The following is a 14202-nucleotide window of genomic DNA, read 5'->3' as shown; positions in this document are numbered from 1 at the left end:
TCACTAATGATCTTCCAAGTTATGACTCAAGTTTGATCTGCACTTGACGTGTGGGCGCCTTTATCACTACCAAAGCAATTAGCATGAGAAAAATTTTCTCTCAACAATAGAGAGAAAAATCTTTTTCTCTGATCTGTATAAATTGGCTTCTCTCATTTTCTTTAGAGAAAATAAGCCATTTTATATCTCCCTTTAGTGAAAACCCTAGGCTCCAAATCATTGAAATCAAAACTCACGTTACTTGCTTTTTCTATAGGGGACCTACCTTGTAAAATAACATAAGGTCCCTTATACAAAAGCTAATTAAATGGAGCCTCCCACTAAATGATATATTTAAGCTTTTGACCCAAATAGCTAGTTATCTTACTTATTAGTCCAGTAGTGGCGCAGTTAATTAAATGAGCTAACCCGGGGATCATTTGGGAACATACAATAGTGGTTATAACAATTAGGTCTGTAATTAAACTAGCCTAATTATTTAATTCCAAATCTACTCCACTAAAAAATTGGAATTGACCTCTATAATTGTATGCTCGAATAATAATTCGTCACAAGTCACATTGATTTCTTTACTGCACAATCTTTTGAACCACATCATTAATTAAATCAATATCTCAATTGTTTAATCAATTTAATTACATCTTATTCCTTGATACTTACTGGTTTTCTCTAATGATCATTTTTAACATACTAAATATGTTGACACACTCTGGCCAAAGAATTCTATGATCAAATGCCGAAAACCCATCAAGAGATGTGCTGTACAAATTCTATATTGTTAATCCATAACTCTAATACTAATAATTGCTCCCACCAAGATACCGAGTAATCTTGACCACAAGTATGTGTCGTGCCCATTGGTAACTCAAATGGAATAACAATTACAATCATGAAATCATAATTAACTCAAAATTAAGATTACAGTAAAATTAATGCCTATGAGATTTAATAAGTCTGACAGTTATTACAAAGTTAATTAAATCTCATATGTGATCATGTTCAATGTAGTCATACTACATCAATAAATTCATACATGATTAAGACAAATCATTCAATGAATTTATTACAGTCTATACCTAAATAAAGTGTCCAATTTTATTTATCAACTGCGAACTAAATTTATTTAATCATAAGATAACTTGTATTTATGTCTTCTGCGAATCCACATGGTGATCACATAAATACATATAATATGATTAAATGGACTTTAATACAAATATTAATGCAATTAAGATATTTGAATAAAATACCTCATTTATTTTATTAATCAGAAAAATTATTTGTTACAATTAAATAAACACATATGCTTTTAAAGAGCATATTTTCCCAACACTTATTTAATTTCAAACTCGATTAAATTAAATTTTAAATTGAATTTGATGCATTTTATAAATCTCAGGGAATAAATTTGTAATTTCAACTAATTTAATAGAGTATGCCATTTAAATTTTTTGAGTAAGCGGATGCAGCTTGTCCCTTTCTGGCTTTGCCACTACCTATCTTTTTTTAATTCCATAGTATTAATTGGTTCAAAAACCCCAATTTTCTAGAGAGATATTTTTCAATTGAAAGAACTAAGAATACGACAATAGCAAGAGTTTAAGAGACCCCTATAATAAGAAACAAACCCCAAAGTTAGTACGGATTAGACTAGATGGATTACTCACAATATTATTTGATAATTGGCTATTAAGCCATACATGTTCTTTTTTTGTAAGCATCATTCTTCTCTTAACTTTTCAATAGTCTTTTATATGTCATGGACCAATAGTTAACCTTTCTAGGAAACCTGCTCAATATATAGGCATAAAAGGGAAACCTAAGTTATATTGGAGTGTTATATTGAAAAATTATTATTACTAAATATTGGGAGATTGCCAATTTGCCCCTACTATAATCAAGATGTACTATTTACCCCCTGCAATTTTATAATAGCCAATAACTCTGACGGCAAAAGTTTATAATATTATCCTTATTTTTAAATACACTCTTATTCATATTTATTGTAAATTAAATAAATCAAATGAATAGAAATTAAAATAAAAAGAATTAAGTATTAAAAAAAGAAGTATATGTTTTAATGTGAAATAATTAATAATAAAATGTTTTTCTTGTACTTTCTTATTTTATAAACATTTTCTTATAATTACTATATAAGAAAACTATTATAAAAGAAATAATAAAATATTTTTGTTGTACTTTTTACATTTAATTTTAAAATATTTTAAAATATTTATTAGAAGAAAATGTTTACAAAATAAAAAAGTATAAGAAAAATTTTATTATTAATTTTTTTTGTTCACATCAAAATAAACATTTCATGTTTTTAATACTTATTTTTTTTAGTTTCTATTCATATGATTTATATTTTTTTTATTCATTTTCTATTCATATGATTTATTTAATATAAATAAAAGTGTATTTAAAATAGAAGTAATATTGTAAACTAATGTTGTCGAGGGAGTTATGAGCTATTAAAAAAATAATAAGGGGATAAATGACATATGTTAATTAAAGTAGGGGAGAAATTAGCAATCTCCCCAAAAATTAATTACTTTGTAATTGGGCATTAATTTTTGTTTTTCAGGGGAGAAGCCATTTAGCGACTTGTCAAAGTTTGTAGTGATTGTAAAGAGATGGCAAAATCCTCCATGGGTTTGGGGCCCCATGGAACCCCGCCCGAAATGGAGAAAATTTTTAATAATTTTTTTGGAATGAAAGAAAAATAATCCACAGATTCTTAATGGGGTGGGTTTTGGTTTTGTACTCTCACCCCACCCCCACCCTAATCCTTATTATATATAAATATTTTTTAATTCTTAATTAATAATTTTTATTTTATCAAATATAAACAGGATGTAACTAAAAGAAAACCCTACAATATAATTCTTTTTCGACTCTAAAATATTCTTATGTTTTTTTTCTCTTTTATGGTGTTTTTCTTTTCAAACATTTTTCAGTTTTGATATAATTTTAAGATATTGTTTTAAACTTTTAGAGTTTTTTAAAATAATTTAAATACTTTATAATATGATGATAATTTTATTTTAAGTTTCTAATTTTTAATTTATTGAAATTATATATTTATATCAATTATAAAATAGGTTAATAGGCAATGTGATTGGGATGGGGAATCATTCTCCACGTGGGGATTCTCTATCTCCACCTCACTAAATTTACTGGGGAATGGGGTGGGGAATAGAGGCAAAAACGTTTAGTGGGGTGGGGAATAAGATAGACCTCCCCACCTACACCCCACCTCATTGCCCTCCCTCATTGTATGGTGTTTGTAGTGCTTATATTGAGCTCAAGCTACACGACAAATTTAGCCTCTATGTTAACCATTCAACATATTAAGTCGGCCTCAATGGACAATGTGGGATCTCAACAGGGCTCAGTTGTTCCAGGAGCTCTAAGCAACTTAAATTTTAAATATTCCGGGCTTAAGAAACACAATTCTGCTGAAGAATACGCCAATGCTCTGTCCAGGGGGAGTAGGGATGGTGGCATTTCTGCCATTATTGATGAAATGCCATGCGTCAAAGCCTTCCTTGCCAAGTATTCTGCCCATTACACCATGATTGCACCCAAATATACCACCAGTACCAATGGTTTTGGCTTTGTGAGTATCTCTACTAACGATATTGTATTTAAGTAATTAACCTCATACAGATTACCGCGAAAGCAATTTTGTAACTAAATTTTTATGCATCCTCTAGGTTTTTCAGAAGGGTTCACCATTAGTCCATGACATATCAAGGGCTATTGCAAGGCTAAGAGAAGAAGGGACTCTTACAAAGATTGAAAATGAATAGTTTAATGACATGCAATCAAGTTTTATGCACGAGGATTCCATACGTAATAACCCATCAAGTCTGAGCCTAACCAACTTTGGCGGTTTATTCCTTGTTACAGGGATCTCTTGAACTCTAGCTCTTGTTATATTCTTACTTCCTTCAATTTACAAAAAAAATCTCTTCTAAAAAGGTGGGGTGTTGGAAAGAAAAAATAATAATTCATTGAAATTATCATTAAGGTAAAGTAATTAATGTAAGGTCATTCCAAATATTACCTATCCATCTCAAAGTACTAAACTGGATTCCAAACATCTATAATCGTTATATATTTATTTATTAGAGTCTTAATGTTATATGCGTCATCACGCATATCATGGTGTGCAACGAGATGTGTGTCAAGAATTTATTAACAAGGTTATACAGCTCATAAAATAACCCAATCAAATAAATTTTAACACGTATCCCGTCATGCATCAGATCAAATTTCTTACTTATTGAGTTATTTGAACATGGGAATTATTTTGTACTCACCACGCTGGTAAGCATTTTGTACTCACTAAGTTAGTAAGCCTTACCAGTCATAAATTAGATTATCGGCTGGGCAAAAGTCTAAAATGGGCCTTATAGAAAATATTTTTAGCCCAACTCAACGGGGATAAACTCAAGAGGAGGACGCACATGAATCTAATAAGAGTGCCTAATAGGTACAAAAGTATCGGTCGATTTGACAGCTATCTGTCAGGCAGGCCTGAGGACAGCTGGAAAAGATGTCGCCTCATTTCTAGGTCCGGGTTCGGCAGTTTTCACCCTTCTGGCTTCTCGAACCCTTCAAGAGTCTTAAAAAGTTTCATAATTTATTTTAGAAAAAGAAAGGGCACGCACATTAGGTAAGGTCTTAATAAAACAAAGATAACACAACAAAAAGTATGATTGAAAAATATTAAAAACCATACAAACCTTCTTATTTCGCTGAAAATTAAACTATATTTTCTTTTAGCATAACACCAAACTCTTTTTTATGATACAATTTTTACCACATTTCTTCTTTCATAGATAATAGGATCACATAGAATTTATCTTAGTGAAATAAGAGAAGCTTTCATATAATGGTAGGTGTAATATGAAGAAGAAACAAGAAAAATAACAATATAATTATTGATTATTAGTTGGCATTTAATACTATCGATTTGGTTATTGATTCATACAGAAGAAGGAACAAGATAAGTAAGATTCCATCTAAACCATGGGGATACATTGATTTATATTTACAACTAAAATTCTCTTGCAAATACAATGCAAGGAGATACTAAAATTTTATTGAGTACATTTTGTAATTTCCTGACTCCGAGACCCCAGCATCCACCTAAAAGTAAAATGCTAACATGAACCACCACTCAGCGGCACTTTTCTTTCTCAAACTACACTCCAAACCTCCATATACTCCAAACCTCCATATACAAGTTACTCAATACCCTAGTGAATCAGTGATTATCAAGAATAGATTATATTGGACGCAACAAAATACAAGTTTCTCAAGAAGAGACAGCCAAAATGCAGCATGCTGAAATCTTTGCAGTTATATATATCACAAGTATCTAACCCGGTATTAGAAGCAGCTCTTTCTTAATGCGTTTGTTAGTCGGGGACTGTGTAGACACAGGAATAACTTTCATTTGTGGTGTGCAACCAAAATACTTCACCAGAATAAATATAATTAATGAGCAGCTTTAGGTCCTTCCTTTGCCATGCATCTATCTCTTGACCGGCAAAAGATTCTTCCAAGATTCAAACATATGCCGATTACTCCTGTTCGGGCTACTTTCTCGCTAGGTTTCTCTACATGCTTGCCATATGCATAGCATCGGTTACATATCCTTCCAATTTGAGAAATCATCAGACTTGTAAATAAAAAAGTAGAAAAACCAAAAATCAATGAGTAAATAACGTCTTTCTTCAAATAAATAACGTCTTTCTTCAAATCATCCTATATTCATATTGATTTTCTATTTGTGAAAGTAAATCAACAAATGATTAGAAATTATTAAGAAAACTACAGAAATTGTTGGCTGAATGAAAGACCTATTTTGTCTCCATGAAGGGACAAGCAGTGAGTTTAGACTTACAATCAACCGAATCTCCAAGGTAACATGATGGAGAAGTCAACTGTAAGATATTCAAAAGATCAAAGGCAGTACCCTTGCATGAACCATTCCGCTCAATGACCATCAAAAGGCCTATTTCGTCTCCATCAAGCAAGAACTTCAACGTGTCTCGCAAATGAAGAAAAAGAGAAAAGGAAATACTCAATAATAGAGCCCATCTTTTTTCTCATGGCAGTGGCAACCTTCTACAATGCAAAATGATTTCATTTATATAACAGTTCAAGAAAGTGAATGAATAACCAAGCTCATTGTACAGATTACCTCATCCAAGTGAAGCCAGCCATAAAGCCAAATTAATGCAGTTGGCACAGAAAGTGAATCAGATTTTCTATTCAACTCCGCCCAAGTATAGATTTTGATTTTTGACCCTGATGTTCAAGATGAAACATGCGTCACTGGTTTAAAAAAAAAATGTTATATAAACTGTTGTAACACTAAAGTAAATTGCATACATATACTAAATGCAAAAACAAATGGACCTTTTGCTATTTTTATATCCATTATAACCTGGTAAATATAATGTTTGATAAAGACTTGTATAGTTTAAAGTTCTTTCAGATTGAGTTTTTTCGGATTGAGCTTTGGCATAGATTGAATAAGTCTTTCATCCATGTCCAAAAAATCCAGTTTTCAAACAAAAGCAAGGTTTGATGATGTAGCATTCGAGAATAACCCAAGATCTTTGAATCTGCAAACCTGCATGAGATAAAACTTGAAGTATATCATCAACTTAGTCAGAAGCAAGAAAACCATAACTTCATATGTGCATACATGTTCCATACAAGAAAGCATGATAGCTCGCTTGCTTAGTGATTACAATTGCTGCACAGATGACTTAAATTAGAAGAATTAATGCTACACAAACATAGTTTGCAATATAAAAGTCATATCACAACTGATCTGCCGGTTCATTTGGCACCCCTGTAAGACTTTCCTATGAATATTAGAATAATTTACGACAAACTGCACGGTGCTAAGTCAATTACCACCTCATATTCCAAGTTCATATGTGTAGCATTATTGGAAATGGAATAATTGTCCGGAAAAGATAGGATCCAAACATTATAGCAAATACTTACAAAGATTAGAAATACATAAATGAAGTACAAGTTTTCACTTACCCTATAACAATGACCTATTTATTTTATTAATGGTAAGGAAAAATCAAAAAAGAAAATATTTATTTATTAAAGAAATAAAAAGGTTCCATTGTCCTTGATTGACATTAGGCCGTCAACCAAACAATCCAAACCCATAGTGATGTGAATTATTGCAGGAAAATAAATATCTTGTAGGTTATGTACCATCTTTATTTAATTTATTCATCATATATTCTTGTGTATTATAGTAAGTGCTAAAGAATAGAAAGAACTTAAGGCCAAAATCTTAAAACCTAAAAAATTTTCTCAGAAAGGGAAAAAAAATGAAATAGTCAAAATGTTTACACAACATAAGAAAATCGGCAAAATAAAGAAGGGGATAGAGAACGGCAGCTAAAAACCTCCTTCAATTTTATTTTTTTTTAATCTTTGCAGCGCTAAATACTACGTTAGCATCATGTATGAAGAATGCTTTATGTTCGGACCAACAGAAGGAAATCCATGTTGGTCACAGTCTCTCAATACCAGACCAACCTGCAGCCAGAACAACAGATCCTATTAGATATTAATGGCAGTGAGCTAGTTATTTCTTCCATTTCAAAATTATTTACACTTACACCTTTGCCGGTTAATTTTTTGTTTTTCCCAACTCTCAAAATTATTACACTGTCTTGCTTCAAAGCATCAAAAGTAATTCAAAATCATCTTTTACAATAAAAATCAACAATAAAATTGATGAATCTAAATAACATGACAAAAGATAGAAAAACTACAAACCTCTATAATTAATGATAAGAATACCTCAAATCTGAATTTCAGCTTTGAAAATTAAGAGTACAGAATCACCTGCTTCCGTTCTTTTGCTATTATAGAGTGCCAACAGAGAATATTCAACTGCATTAAGCAAATCGTATGACAATGGTAGAGAGCAAGCTAGTAGACAGCCTTGCCATTTGCACGAATGCTGACGGGTGTGCTCTCTCTCATTGTCAAACAAAGTTGTCTTGAGTTTGGGCAAGGATTATATATCTGCACAAAAAAGTAACAATACAATCAGAAAACCTTGCAACAAAGAATGTTCATTAGAAAAAATGCTTATACATTTTGGTCTCCTATGAATATGAAAAAAAAAAAAATCAATATATCCGTGATCTCAAAATACAATTCTTCTAATAGAACTTACAAAATCAACTTCTTTAATCTAATGGCAGCTGGACAACAACCAATAATTTAAATTTCAATTACCATGTTTACTAATATTGGAGCAGCTTAAAGAGAAGCATGATCCAACTAGAATTTTCTTCGAAGCCAATGAAGTTTCAAATTCATGCACAATCTGGATTGTCAACTCAAAGGCTAAAATAACATCAATGACCATTCATTCTTTCTTCTTTACAAGAGAAAGCAAAGTTTACATCATAAGATAAATGGCATATTCTTTAGAGCAGAAAATAATACAATTAATCATCTAAAGCCTCAACAGCTGGAATTCAATCAAAGCAATAAAAGTGTGAGAAAATGAAAGATTGACAAAAGGAAAACATAAGGAAAATCAGAAGCGGCAGCCGGCAATTGAGAGTAAAATATAGAGCTTTGCCCTTACTAATATATGATTTTTTTAAAAAAAAAAAGAAAGAAAGAAGGAAAAACAGTAAAAGCTATATGAATATATTTTTCCAGAAAAGGAAAGAAACTTCTTACCCCAATCTAGAACATGCTAGGAAAAAAAAAATCCATTAAACCCTAATGCCATGCCCCTTAGAAAAGAACGAAGAAAACAGCAGATAAGAAATTCTTTTAATTAAAAAAAAAAAAGTTAAAAGATAACAAAACAAACATAAATGAAAGCCAACTTTTAACTTACTAAAAACTCTCTTTCAAGTTATGCTTGCACGAGATAGAATTCTCAGATCCCAATTCCCAACCCATATCATCAAGCAAACAAACTAACAAACATACACTGATACTGCACCAAATATAAAAGCAAAAGCAAGAAGCAAAATAAGAAAAGAAAAAAACTACTTTCATACTGAAAATTAAATAAAAAAAATTTAAGAAGAAACAAAAAAAAATTGCGAGATATTGAGAGTCATATTATAGACCTTGAAAATGTAAAATGACATGGTGGGCTGATCACTTGGAGAATCCCAACAGCAGCACACATGGTGCTGGAAGACCAACAATTTGTCAGAAAAGATAAGAATAAGAAGGTACCTGAAGAAGAGGGGAAAAGATAATTAGCAAATAATTAATTATTTAATTAATTACTTAATTAATTAATAATTGAACAATTAGACATGATGTGAGTAGTTGAGTACTTTTTTCTTTTCCTTTTTTGTAGGATGAGTACTTTTTTCCATTTATTGCATGTAATGGGTTAATGGGGTCACCATCAACGCAGAGATTCGACAGTCAGGATTCATCCACGTATGTCATATCCTCATATATGATGTGTGTTATGTAGTAAAACGGAACAAAGGTACAAGACAGGTTAAATATCTAATGTACCTATGACTGGTTCACGTGATTTTACTGCGAGTGAAATGCACGTATTTTGGGGCTCGGCGGGGTTAGATGTCTTCATCCGAGTTAGAGTGAAGTCACATCAAACCGTTCAATGCTGCAGGACCCGTTGGAGTGACATCTTTTAGGGTGATACCACGCAGCTATTAGTGGGCTGTAGCCCTAGCACCATTGGATTTGCCTTAAACCATTGGCACCTTTACTAAAACTGTTTTCATCAAAAGGACTTGACGATTTTAGAGTTGCTTTAAATTATTATTACTTACATAAAATGATAAATAATAAAAATATATTATAGTTTTAATTATGTAATTATGAAAAATATTCTATCATAAAAAAATTTCAACATAATCAAATCCTTTCTGAAAATACCCCTCAATTAATGAATGAATTTATTTTTAGGTAGGATTATTGGTATTGACTAAAGTTCTTCATTGCACTCTTTTTTCAATTAAAAATTTTATTATGAAAATATAATTTGATCAATTATTTATTTTATCTTACTATCTCTTTTAATATCTCCTTTTTTATCAAAATTTGTCTTGATACGTAAGGTAAATATTATATTTAACGAATAAATTTGTTCAAAAATTAACAAATTCAACGTTATTTTCAGCTTAAAAAAATAAAAGGATCAGTAAAATTTTTTGTACCGCATTGAACCTATTAAATTTTTTTTAGTCAAATCCTAGAAGCAAAAACTTTAAATAATAATAATAATAATAATAGGAGGTAATCTAGTAATGTTATAGTAAAGAATAAGGGAAAGGTAAAGTTAGATTAATTAAAAGTTAGATTTTATTAGGGTATTTCTAGAAATAAGTTAGATTAATTAAAAGTCACGGCTGATGAAATAAATCGAGGGGATCAAATATCACTAATCCTCTAGTAAACCAATAATCCATATGCCATAGGCTTGGGGAGGTTTGAGATTGTTATAGAAGAAAAAAAAGGGTAGAGAGGCGTGAGCAAAGTTAAAATTATTATTTTTTAATTCTTCTTAAATTGGATGGACAATCAAGATTAGAGTTCCTATTTGTTGGGTAGGTTTTCAAGACAAAAATGCCTTACTTCATCTGGAAAGGGCTTTCCCTCGTGGAGAAAAAGAAGTTATTTAAAACTTAGGCTAATACTAAGTTACATGCATGTAACTTAAAGGGATCCTAAAACATAAGGCCAAAAGGAAGTTAATAATCAATAGAAAAAATCTCTTTTAGATTGATGTGACTTTGTGTCTTTGGTACTTATTTCATCTCGAACTCAATTAAATTAAATTTAAATTATATGCATTTAATAAATTTGAGGGAATAAATTTGTAATTTCAACTAATTTAATAGTGTGTCATTTGAATTTTTTGACTAAGTGGACGCAGCTTGTCTCTTAGTGGCTTTGCTACTATCTATCTTTTTTTAATTCCATATTATTAATTGTTTCACAAACCCCAATTTTATAAAGAGTTATTTGTCAATTGAAAGACCTAAGAGAATGACAATAGCTAGAGTTGAAGAGATCCCTATAATAAGAAACAAAACCCAAACCCAAAGTTAGTGCCTGTTTGGTATGACTTATTTAAGAGTCATAAGTGCTTATTTAATCGTATAAGCACTTTTTAAAATTTTTTATGGTGTTTGGTTATTTTTTTAGTAGAGTTTTTTTAAGCTAAAATAAGCTAATTTACCTCTACTAGCTAATTTCCAAAAAGGTTGCTATATTCAAAGAGTTCTGCTATTTACCCCAGGTCAAACCCCAAAAAGTAAAACAAAACGACGTTGTTTCATCTTTTTCATGAAATGCTATCGTTTCACCCTAACAAAAGCAAACGTTCTCTCCTCTTCGTTTTTGTCTTCCTCTCCTGACTCCTCTTCGTTTCACCAGGGAACGACATTCCTTTTGTTTGTTTTGTTTAAGATCCAAATCAAACGTTCTTCTCCTCTTCGTTTTTGTCTTCCTGTCCTGACTCCTCTTCGTTTTCTCCTCTTTGTTTCACCAACAATATTTGGAGTAATTATTATTTTTTATTCGGTTGATTGGAAGCAAAACAAGTAATTAATTGGAATAGGACGAGCTTGACTTCACTTTGTTGACTTTGTGCAGCGAGTCTCGTCTCTAATCGCACCGTTTGCAGCTTCCACCACTCGTTTCTTCATTATATTTGATAAAATCTCGTCTCTCCCTAACATTAATAAAATGAAAGATAGAATAAAAAACAACAAAGAGGAAGAAGATAGAGGATTGTATTTGTAATCCACAGCAACAAAAACCTCGGATTCCGAATGCCGCCCTTGAAATTCTCCATGTTGTTTCTGTTTGTGATGTATCTTTTAAGCTTCCAGTTTAGTTTTACGGCTGCAGCTGACCCAACATACGTTCATCATGTTTGCTCAGAAACAACAAATTTCACCAGAAACAACATATTTGAATCAAACCTCAATCGTCTCCTCCCTTCTCTTCCCACTAACGCCAGCCGTGGGAATGGATTCTCCAAGGGTTTCTTCAACGCCACCGCTGGCCAAGACCCAAACAAGGTCTACAGCCTATTTCTCTGCAGCGGTGATCAAACTACCAATAGCTCCCAAAATTGTGTCACTTTTGCTACTAGAAATGTAACTCGACGTTGCCCAGTTAGCAAAGACACCATAATATGGTACGATGAGACAGAAATTCATAATTGAAACTGAAACTTAATTTAACAGCTGCTGTTAATGCCGATGAGGTTAGGAATCATGGACGATGTCGAGACTCTATCTTGTTCAAGCTTTTGATTTTGCCTTGTCTGAGCCTAATCTTTCACTCGGGAGTGGTGAATCGAAGAGGAAGAGCTTAAAGATTCTGCGTTTTTCTCAATTCATAAAGTAGTTATTTCTATGTTCGTTTTGTTTTTACTAGGCTCAAACGACTAGATTTCATGGAAGTAAAAAGGGAAAAAAAAAAAAGAAACCAAAATGGCGTCGTTTTGGTTAAATTCGGGGTTTGACCCAGGAAAAATAGCATTTTCCATATTCAAATGTCTTCAATTGCTTTTCTTTTTGTCCAACTCTAGAATATTCTTATTCACTCTTACTGTCCCAATATTGGATTGTCTCTTGGACACTTGGACCTTTTTTTACTTCTATATTGACTGTGGACTTTCCTCCGAATTCTATAATTATGAACATGTTCGGTTTCAATGATAATTATGTGGAAAAATGATAGCCAAGCACCACCTTTTCTAGAAGGTGGTGTCCACCATTATTGAAAAAAGAAGAATGATTTGGTGCTGCCCAAAGAAGAGAAAAAAAAAAGAAAAAAGAAAAATTGGGTGTCGGGCCATAAAGGGCAAAGAAAAAAAATTAATAAAATAATATATAATTGATGAATAGTGCCAAAGCTTTCTCTATAAATAGAAACGAAGAGAATGAGCAAATTTATTCCATTAAGAGAAAGAGCAATTTAGCATTTTTTATAGAGAGTTTAGAGAATTTGAAATTATAAGCTCTTGTTATAGTGATTTGAGAGTTTGGGTGTATTGGAGTTTTGAGAAGTGAGATAAAATACTACAATACTTGTAATTCATTTTTACTAGTAAAATATTTCCTTCTGTCTTCGCCCATGGACGTAAGCTAAAAGCCGAACCACGTAATTTTCTGGTGTCCTCTATTGTGCTTGTTCTTTATTTTTTTTCAATTTCACTTTAGCTGCGTGTTTGCTTCACCCACCAATTTACTAACAAATTAAGCGCTGATCAATGGAGCTTAAGGGGAAGAAAGAGCAAGCCTTTTTTCATCTTTAATCTTGCTTCTTATTCATCTTTGTCCATCGTGCTCAGAGCTTGATCGGATTGAAGTATATGAAATTTAATGTTACACCATAAACATGTCATCAGAACCTTAAAAGCCCGCTATATATATAAGGCTTACCTTATTGTAAAATTTGTATACACACATATAGTAGCGGAGTTAACCAAGTCGATTAGGGGAGGCTCGCTTCAAAAATTTATTTCAAATTGGAGGAAATTATTTTCTATTGTTCACTTAATTCTTTTCTTTTTAGATTTAAAAAGTAATAGCAATAAATTAAAAGAAATTTGAATATTTAAAATTATGTAGTCGTAGAGATTGGAACCTAAGTCTTTAGAGCTACAAAGCAAAATTCTTACAACTAAACCATACGTAAATCTGCATAAATATTCAGTTTACAACGTTGTAAAAATCGATTTACAACATCATAAATCCATCTTAAACTTTTATTCTCGATTGAAATTTTTTTTCATATATATATATATATATAGTCCTTATCAAGTGCAAATGCCATCATTTTTTTTTATGCGGACATGCTATTAAGTTATATGATTTAATTGAGTCAGTGTGAACACTATTAAACCGTATACCTTAACGTGTACGAAAGAAATGCCTGCATATATTTTAATATATATATATTCTGAATTGAAGTGAATGAATTTCATACTTTATAAAATGTGAGACAATTTTCATAACGTTGTGAAACCTTTACTATAGTATTGTAAAGTGTGAAAAAGCACATTAACAATGTTGTAAAAGATTTTGCAATCTTCTTACATTTTTTAAATTCTTAGATTCTCTTACTAGAAACTTACAAAAACAACTATATTCTAATCTTATAGAA

This window comes from Citrus clementina, unplaced genomic scaffold (assembly GCF_000493195.1).
Source record: "Citrus clementina cultivar Clemenules unplaced genomic scaffold, Citrus_clementina_v1.0 scaffold_2, whole genome shotgun sequence".
Lineage (NCBI taxonomy): Eukaryota > Viridiplantae > Streptophyta > Magnoliopsida > Sapindales > Rutaceae > Citrus > Citrus x clementina.
This window is presented reverse-complemented; position numbering follows the sequence as displayed.